Here is a 9,856-nt window from a genome sequence, read left to right as displayed (position 1 = left end):
AAAGGAAAGGAAAGGAAAGGAAAGGAAAGGAAAGGAAAGGAAAGGAAAGGAAAAGAAAAGAGAAAAGCTAACAGATATATAATTTCTGCTACCACATCAGCCTGTACATAACCCATCTCAGCACTTATCACATACTCATGATACCAGTGTGTCTGTTTTTATCTGGAGCCAATAGGGCAGAAACCAGATCACATCATCCAGCAAACTTCCTAGCACATGGTGCAGCAGGCAGTCCATGATTTCTCTAAAAGTTTTGTTCAAAAGGCATCACATCATGGGATATTAATAATTGCACTTTCATATGATATACAGCATGCCAATCTCAAAAGGCCAGAAAAGTAAACTTAGCTACATCCCAAAGGTTTGTTTTTATTTTTTAATGGTTATTATTTATTTTTGAGAGACAGACAGAGTGTGTGCAGGACAGGGGCAGAGAGACAGGGAGACACAGAATCCGAAGCAGGCTCCAGGCTCTGAGCTGTCAGCACAGAGCCCAACACGGGGCTCGAACCCACAAACCGTGAGATCATGACCTGAGCCAAAGTTGGATGCTTAACCAACTGGGCCACCCAGGTGCCCCTCAAAGGTTTATTTATGGTTGGTTACATAGTACACAGAAAGCATGTTACCACAAAAATAATGTTCAAGAATGAGATTGCATTGAAAGCCCATCTCAAAAAATCTTGTTTTAGTGACATTTTGGCTGAGATTTTGCGTATGGGGGGAATGGCAAGACAGAATGCTATGGAATTACTTTTTCACAGTATGGTAAAATGCATCTAGAGAACAGAACGACTTCATCAACCCTCCATAAAATGCTCTGCGGCCTCTGATCTCTGTGGCTGGATAGGCTAAGGATAAGGAAAAAGGAGAACGTGACCCAGTGGGGAAGGAGCCCTGTCTGGTTGGGGCAGGAGTGGCCCTGTGAAGGCTCTGTGGCTAGACACTTCCCATCTCCCCCCCAGTTTCCCCGATCCAAGGAAATCGGAACGGGCGCAGCTGGGTGAGGTGAGCAAACTTCAGGGGGTGCAATTCAGGTAAGAGGAGGTGGGCACAAGTGGAAAGCCTAAGCCAGCAGCATTTGGTGTGACGGCAGAGGCAGGCATGGACGAGCACACACAAAACCCCCCAATAAGCCATCGTTCACTCCCGAAACCCCACTAGTAGAGAGAAGGGGATGGGCTACAGAAGGGAGAAAAGGCAGATGGAGTTAGAGAGGAGTCAGCCATGATGTAAATAGAGGGACTGCCTACGAATTTGTAAGGTATACAATACTGAAAGAGTTCCCTGGAAGTTTATTTTTGGAAGACAATAATAACCCAAACCGTATGACATCATTCACTTCTCCAGAGTACTAAGAAAAACAATAACATAGCTTTTTTCATTTTCCGATTATTTGGAGTTCAAACAAATGGGAGTTTACTGTATCAAAATTCAATATCCATATGTGAGTTTTCAGAAGAACTTTTTGATGATGTTCATACATCTATAAATATGAATAATGCAGACTGTGGATCCTATGATATCAGATGACAAGACACAGCCTAAGCCTCAGCTCTTGCTAATTAAACGAATCAATTAAGAGACTACAGTTGCAACCGCATAGCTGCTGTTCTATAGTAGCAATAACAACCCCACGGGGAGGTCTTTTACTACATTAAAATGCTGTCCTCCACAACTCCATCTGATATTATTAGAAACAGTTATTTGTGTCTTGCTGTCATATTAGTAGCAAAGGCAAATTATAGAAATATGCAGACCAGAATGGTCCCAGTATGAGATCAGGTTGGGTTTTCAGCCTCCAAGGGAACATCGCTGAAATTCCAAAGTTCCCCAAAGTTCTTTAATGGAACTGATAAATCTACCAGCACAGCATCCATTTAGAAAGTAGGTAAGGGTCACATATTTACATACTTTCCTGCTAAGCTGATACAATTCAACTAGATGAATTATCATATTAAGTTTACCCTCCTGAGTTAAACTGATGGAGTTCAAAATTGTTTTCGATGGTTGTCATTAATCGCTGTTACTTCGTAAACGCTTACTTTGAAATCTAATTGTGCTAGCGTATCAAGGGTCATATTAATGGCCTTCTTAATGGTAAATCTTTGTAAAACATGTTTATTCTACTGATGTTATCACTCAAGCTTTCAAGGCTAATAAGAAATAAAGTATATTTATTATCAATAAAAACTTAATTTAAATGCACAATTTGAGATTTAAATTAGCTTTAAGAACTTCACCATGATTTGGTTTCATTAAGATCTCTGGCTAAGCTTCAAAGACATACAATCTGATAGTTCCTGAAGAGTTCTTGGGTAAGTGCCAATAGCACACTGTACCCTGAAGAAGCTGCTCATTGTACCCTGAGCTTGTTTTCGCTTTTGGACAATGTGCATTATTTTCACAAGAAAAAAAAAATGAGTCTTGGTGAGATACGTTTGACATCCTATTATAGTACTTAAAAAATAATAGCACTTTAAAAATTAAACGTAGGGGCGCCTGGGTGGCTCAGTCGGTTAAGCAGCCGACTTTGGCTCAGGTCACGATCTCGCGGTCCGTGAGTTCGAGCCCCGCGTCGGGCTCTGTGCTGACAGCTCAGAGCCTGGAGCCTGTTTCGGATTCTGTGTCTCCCTCTCTCTGACCCTCCCCCGTTCATGCTCTGTCTCTCTCTGTCTCAAAAATAAATAAACGTTAAAAAAAAATTTTTTTTTAAATAAAATAAAAATAAAAAAATAAAAATTAAACGTAAACAATGATTACAATACAAAACTGTGGAATAAAATGGTAATTTGTGCATTCCTAAGAACAGTATCAAAATATTCATCCTTATTATAAAGCACAGTCAAGTAAGGAATTCTGGTTAAGTGAAACGTTGGACGTCTTCTGTTTCTTCGTGTACTGATACTATCTGGTATGTACAAACTCACAGCTTCAACAAAGACATGCAAACAAAACAAACAAAACTCAGACAGATTACAATTTGAAATAGGCATATATATCTTGGAAAAATTCCAGGATATGTAGCTTACCAAGTAAGTGTATGTTATGGATTATATATTTGTGTCCCACCCCAAATCCATATGTTGAAGCCCTAACAACCCCCAATATAATGTTACTTGGATGTGGGGGCATCTGGGAGGCAGTCAGGATTGGATGATATCAGGAGAGTGAGGCCCTAATGATGGGATTAGTCCCTTATAAAAGGGAAAAAAGATGAGTCATTGTATTGTACACCTGAAATGAATATAACAGTGTATATTAATTAACTGGAATGAAAATAAAAACTTTAAAAAAATAAAAGTGAAATAAATAAAAGAGAAGAAAGCCCAGAACACTCTCTCTGCCATGTGAGAATACAGCTAATAAGGCAGACACCTGTAAGTCAGGAAGAGGGCCCTCACCAGGAAATGAATCTGCTAGCATCTTGATGTTGAACTTCCCGGCCTCCAGAACTGTGAAAAATAAATGTGTGTTGTTTAAACCACCCAGTCTAAGGTATTTTGTCACAGTTGTACTTAGCAGTTATGGCCATAACTGGATTATACAGTTGAGTAATTTGCTTTTTTTTATTTTTTTATTTTTTTTTAAAGTTTATTGAGAGAGAGCAAGTGCAGGGGGGAGGGGCAGAGAGAGAGAGGGAAGGAAAGAGAGGGAGGGAGAGGGAGGGAGAGAGAGAAAGAGAGAGAGAGGGAGAGAGAGAGGGAGAGAGAGGGAGAGGGAGACAGGGAGAGAGGGAGAGAGAATCTCAAGCAGGATCACACTCAGTGTGAAGCCTGATGCGAGGCTCAACCCCATGAACTGTGAGATCATGACCTGAGTCTAAATCAAAGGTCGGACGCTTAACTGACTGAGCCACCCAGATGTACCGTGAAACAATTTGTTTCTAAGGAACTCTGACAGTGAACAGCTTAACTTAAAAGTTAGAGACACCTGGTTTTGTGTCCTGTTTCTACCAGTTATTAGCACTGAATAGTCATTTAACCTGCCTGTGCTAATTTTGTCTTCTGAAAATCAGGCATACTCTTCATCAGCATCCCACATGTTTAAATGTGAGATATAGGTGATGATAATAGGTAAGAAAATACTCAGGAAAATAAATGGCAGTACTCAAGTCAGTTACTAGTAAGATCTAGACCTAAGGAACAATGCTCTGTTTATAAAATATATTTTTACGTACATTGCCTGAATTAGTTTTCAACTTTTCATACACATCAAATATGCTTTCGTGCCTGTCTATATGGAGTGTATACTGGGTTGAACACTGCTATCCAAAACGGCACGTCCAACTGATATTTCAGAATGTGACCTCAGTGGTAAGGGGGGGGGGGTCTTTGCAAATGTAATTAGTTCAGAAGAGGTCTTACCTAAGGATGGGTCCTAAATCCAATGACTGGTGCCGTCAGATGTCTGTGACCGAATATACACAGACCCGAGGTAGAGAGCCATGTGAGGACAGAAGCAGGGACTGGAACAATGCAGGTCTAAGCCACCAAACAGCAAGTGCTTCCCAACTACCAGAAGCTTCACAAGAGCCATGAACCTGATTCCCTGGGAGAACCTCCGGAAGGAGCCAGCCCTGCCTACACCTTGATTTCACATTTCTCATCTCCCAAACTCTTAGAGAACACATTTCTGTAGTTTTAAGCCACCCCTTTTGTGGCAACCTGTTGCGGGCAAACTTATGAAACTAACAACTGTCCTATATCCTACTTTTTGGGGACGGTTAATGAAACTAATAGATACCAAAGGCTAAAATGTGGATGGTCTGAATTTGTATGTACATTCAAGTCAAAGAGGCTGCTTCTCTGAATCATAGAGGCACAAATTTCATCTCTCAACGCCCTTCACTAATTCAGAAGAGTTTGCCTTTCATTACATAAAAATACTACTACTTAACAATTTTTAAATCAAGTTCAAACAGTAACAGAAAGGAGAGACCTTACTTAAGCTTAGCTTTAAAGTTGAAGAGCCAAAGGCTTTAAAGTGGACTAAATCCACCGTATCTCCAATCTCTACCTTTTATATGAATCTGAATCTATGTAAGTGGGTGTGGGGCTCTATGAACAAGAAGAGAGCCCTTTAAGTTCCAAGGCTGTGTGTCAGGATAAGCTAGGTTAGGCTTTAGAAATAACACGGAAATCTTAGTCCGTGGAAGGCTGAGGGGACAGTGCCCAGCTCCCATCTTCCTCAGGGACACGTGCTGCTAGGACTCAACAACCAAGCATACAGCTTGGTGGACATGGTAGAACCCAGAAAGCTCACACTTGCTCTTGTCACTCCCTGACCACAAGTGAGGACCTCTCTGTGAGGAGACTATTCTCCATGGGTCTCTCGTGCTTCTCCACTTCTTGTGAGCACGGCACTGACTGTCTTTTGTTCTGGACTATTTTTCAAGGCTGTTTGAATAGCAATGTCTCCCTCAGAACAAAGGAAGGCATGCTCCCTGCCCATACAGACACACTCAGGGTTCTCTGAACTAAACTCAGGCTCCTCTGCTATAACACACAACCCACTGTGCAAGCAGGTGTCCCCCTGCCCTCATCACACTGCCCTGTGGGAACTGGAGTTCAAGGAAATGGTGCAAAAATAATGATATTCTGGCTATTGTTATTGCTGTAATAAACCATCCATCTCAAACCCTGGAGTCTCGCCTCTTCCACCAGCATACATGACTATAATGGGTTAATCTTCAAATAGGGTAAAACCTCAGACCCTCCATTGTTCTTGACAGTCACTTCCATTCATAGCTCATAGTCAGAACTAGTCATGTGGTCCAACCCAATCCTTCTGCCTTATTACTGAAAATGCAAATGACATAAATAGACTAAATTCATGCACGTATACAGTCTCACTCCACAGAAAGATGGGCAGAAGGTTTAAGCGGTACTTTACAGAGGAATAGACTTAATGGTCAATAAACATAAAGGAGCAATACATCCAGAAAAATAAGTCCTACTTCATTAATAATCAGGATGTTAATTAAAACCACAATGAAGACACTACAGACACTGGCAGAAATTAAGAAGTCTGATAATATCAAGTACTAGTGAAAATGTGGAACAGAGTGAATTCATTCACTGCATACTCCATGCACATCAACCCTAACAAAGCTTTTGCATACGTACAAAGTAGGCTACGTGCACTTATGGACATAAATGCTTACAGCAGCACTGAGTTACAGCAAAAACACTGGAGACCACCCGGGGGTCCATCAACAGTCGAGGTGGGCCTCACAAACAACACAGAACCAAATAACCATGCCATAGATGATTATAGAATATAATCCCATGCATTTTGAGCTTAAAAGCATGCAAAACTAAGCTGTATGATATTTAGGGGTGCATATATGTGGAAAACTTTAAAAAAAAGAGTGATAAAAATCAAAAAGTTCTCTGTAAAGGGGGAGAAAGGGTATCTAGTAGGATTGAGAAGGAGCCCACAGTGAACTTCCAAGATAATGAAAATTTTTTTGTTGTTTTCAGAAAAACTATGGTGGGTGTACATTTGTTTTACCTTTATGCTTTGTAGCTTATAAATATTTTTTATAATATTTATTTTTGAGAGAGAGAGAGAGAGAGCAAGCGAGCAGGGGAGGGGCAGAGAGAGAAGGGGACAGAGGACTGAAAGCGGGCTCTGTACTGACAGCAGAAAGCCTGATGCGGGGCTTGAACTCACTAACCATGAGATCATGACCTGAGCAGAAGTCACACGCTTAACTGACTGAGCCACCCAGATACCCCAACAAATATTTTACAAATGTCCTTTTACACATACTTACAAATATTTGAAATATATAATAGTTTATATAATATTTAATATTTATATATCTAACAAAATCTAATTTTAATGAGATTTATTTTGCTGGACATGAAAATAACAAAATGGTATTTTTTACAATTCAAAGTGTGTATAAAAAAAAAGGAATGAAATTAATTATTTTGAAGTCTGTACCTTCCCTGAGTTGAAACAGTAACATTTTTGAAGTTTATCATTGCAACAAAGTACTTCTTAGTCTAAAATTAAACTCTTACTTGGTCCGCTCCTGGCTCAGTCAGTGAAGCATCTGACTTCTGCTCAGGTCGCTCAGGTCGTGATCTCACCGTTAGTGAGTTCAAGCCCCACATCAGGCTCTCTGCTCTAGGTGGAGAGCCCACTTTGGACCTTCAGACTCCCTCTCTCTCTGCCCTTACCCCCTGCTCATAATTTCTGTCTCTCACTCTCTCCCCCTCTCTTCTCTTCTCTCTCTCTCCTTCCTCCTCCTTTCTCTGTCAAAAATAAACATTAAAAAACAAATAAAATTAAGCTCTTTCTAAAAAACTCATAAAATTAAACTCTGAAGGCCATGTTTATCAATATTCAAAAGCCAACTTCTATGGAAAATTCCACAGGTATTCTCACAAAGGCAAAACAAAGACAAATGTGTATTGGGAAAGTCCTCCATTTACCATGTGACCTGCTAATGCTCCTGCTCCTGGAGTGCAAGCTTTGGAACCTGCTTCTGCTTTAGAAAATTAGGACTGAAGCAGCACAACCTAGCTAGAAATCACCTGGAAAGTACTCTGTATCTGTCCTATTAGTCCCACTATCTCCAAACCCTTTCTTTCCCTCTTCCATCCTGGTCTATTATTGCTAATAGAAAAATGCATTGTAAACAAACTACACTGGCCATCCCAACCCAGGCGATGCAGAATTTTAGAGTGCTTAGAAACTGCACTAGAAATTGACGTTCCTTCTGCATACAAGCTGTATAAACAACGCAGACAGATGTTTGGGGAGGTTGTGGCTGTTTAGGGGCACGTGCGTATGTTTTAGGTGCCTGGAGTGGATGAAAGTAAATGAGGTAAAGGGCATTTGCTGATGGGAAGAGCACTGGGCACAGCGGAAAACCCGAGCATGCTTGCCTGCTCTACGCACCAACTGGCTGTGACACCTTGGGCAAAACAAGCTGTCTTTTCTGATGCAAGTTCCTGATCTAAGGAAGGGGGATTCACTCTAAGGTCCCAAAGTCCCCTACACTTTTCCATTTCTCCATTTGTTTCTGTATTTGCTTTCTTCCCATTTCTTTCTTAAGCCTAATCCTTAGGTCTCATGCCTGTCAATCTCATGAATTCGCTCAACAAGTATTTACTGGGTGCCCACTGTTCACTAGGGTGCTGTTCTGAGTGCTGGGTGGAGAGTGGGGAGCAGAACAGACCAGAGCCCTCTGCTCATGGGGCTTATCATAACCAGTTTTTAAAAGTAAAATATTAAAGTACGTCAAATAGTGATAACTGCTAGAGAAAAAGAACAAAGTGGAGGAAAGGTGGTCAAAATTTTATACAGTGTGACCCGGAAGCCATCCCTGAGGTGGTGGCTGCTGTGTAAAAAGACATGAAGAAAGTGAAGGAATCTCCTGTGCAGGTATGTGGGGGCAGACAGTCCTGGCAGAGGAAAGGCAGCTGAGACCCTGAGGTGTGTGCCCAACATGTTTGAAGAAGAGTGACAAGACCAACTAACTGGATTTCTATTTCAAAAGATCACATTAATGGGGCACCTGGGTGGCTCTGTTGGATAAGTGTCCCACTCTTGGTTTTGGCTCAGGTCATGACCTCACAGTCCATGGGATCCAGTCCTGCATCAGGCTCTGGGCTGACAGCGTGGAGCCTGCTTGGGATTCTCTCTTTCTCCCTCTGCCTCTCTCTCCCCAGCTCATGTGCTCACTCCCTCTCTCTCAAAATAAACAAACTAAAACACACACGCATGCGCGCGTGCGCGCGCGCGCACACACACACACACACACGTGTCTCACATTAATGGTTAAATTAAAAACAGGCTAAGGACCAGAGGCAGAGTTGGGAAGACCGGTGACTGCAGTAATTCAGACAGGAGATGATGAAAGCTTTGGTCAGGATTGGGGCAGCTCATGTAGCCATTTTCGAGATAGGAAAAAATTGTAAGAGAAATGTTTTGGTTTTGTCTGTGGGTCTTGCCTGTTGACAGCTCAGTGTTCCATGTGTGAACGCTGAGAAATCAATTAGAATCCAAGGAGAGTTATCAAGTAGCAGCGACAGAAAAAGTGCCCTTTCCAGCATGAACACTGAGGTACAGAAAGACCGCCACAGAATACATTCTAGGAAAGATGCCCATGAGTTATTGCTGCATAAGAAGATGTGTAATTCTATTTCTGGAAGAATATAGGCGTATTTCATTCTATTGTGCTTTGGTTTGCTGCATGCTGCAGATACTGTTTCTTTTTTTACAAACTGAAGGTTTGTAGCAACCCCGCATCAAGTGAGTCTGTCAGTGCCATTCTTCCAACAGCACTTGCTCACTTCCTGTCTCCATGTCACATTTTGATAAGTCTTACAATATTTCAACTTTTTCATTATGACTGTATTTCATTACTACTGTATTGTTGTAACCTGTGATCAGTGAGTGATTACAACTCACTGAAAGCTCAGATGATGATTAGCATTTTATAGCAATACAGTATTTTTATTTATTTTTAAATAGTTTATTTATTTATTTATTTTTAGTAATCTCTACACCCAGCATGGGGCTCAAACTTACAACCCTGACATCAAGAGTCACATGTCTGAGCTCTTCTGTCTGAGCCAGCCAGGAACCCCTAGGAATACAGTGTTTGAAAATTAAGTTACGTGCATTGTTTTTTAATTATTATTAAAAAAATTTTTTTTAATGTTTATTTCTTTTTAAGAGCGAGACAGAGCACGAGTAGGGAAGATGCAGAGAGAGAGGGAAACACAGAATCCAAAGCAGGCTCCAGGCTCTGAGCTGTCAGCACAGAGCCTGACGTGGAGCTTGAACCCACAAACCATGAGATTATGCGCTGAGCCAAAGTTGGAAGCTTAAC

General features: G+C 41.2%; 1 protein-coding gene across 4 annotated transcripts in view; it reads right to left on the bottom strand.

The window, feature by feature from the left end:
* PCCA (propionyl-CoA carboxylase subunit alpha) overlaps positions 1-9,856 on the bottom strand; it is a 483,211-nt gene that overhangs the window by 60,054 nt on the left and 413,301 nt on the right. The gene's annotated exons all lie outside the window — the stretch shown is intronic.

This window comes from Panthera uncia (genome assembly GCF_023721935.1).
Source record: "Panthera uncia isolate 11264 chromosome A1 unlocalized genomic scaffold, Puncia_PCG_1.0 HiC_scaffold_16, whole genome shotgun sequence".
NCBI lineage: Eukaryota > Metazoa > Chordata > Mammalia > Carnivora > Felidae > Panthera > Panthera uncia.
The sequence above is the reverse complement of the archived record's forward strand: the minus strand, read 5'-3'. Positions and strand labels throughout refer to the sequence as shown.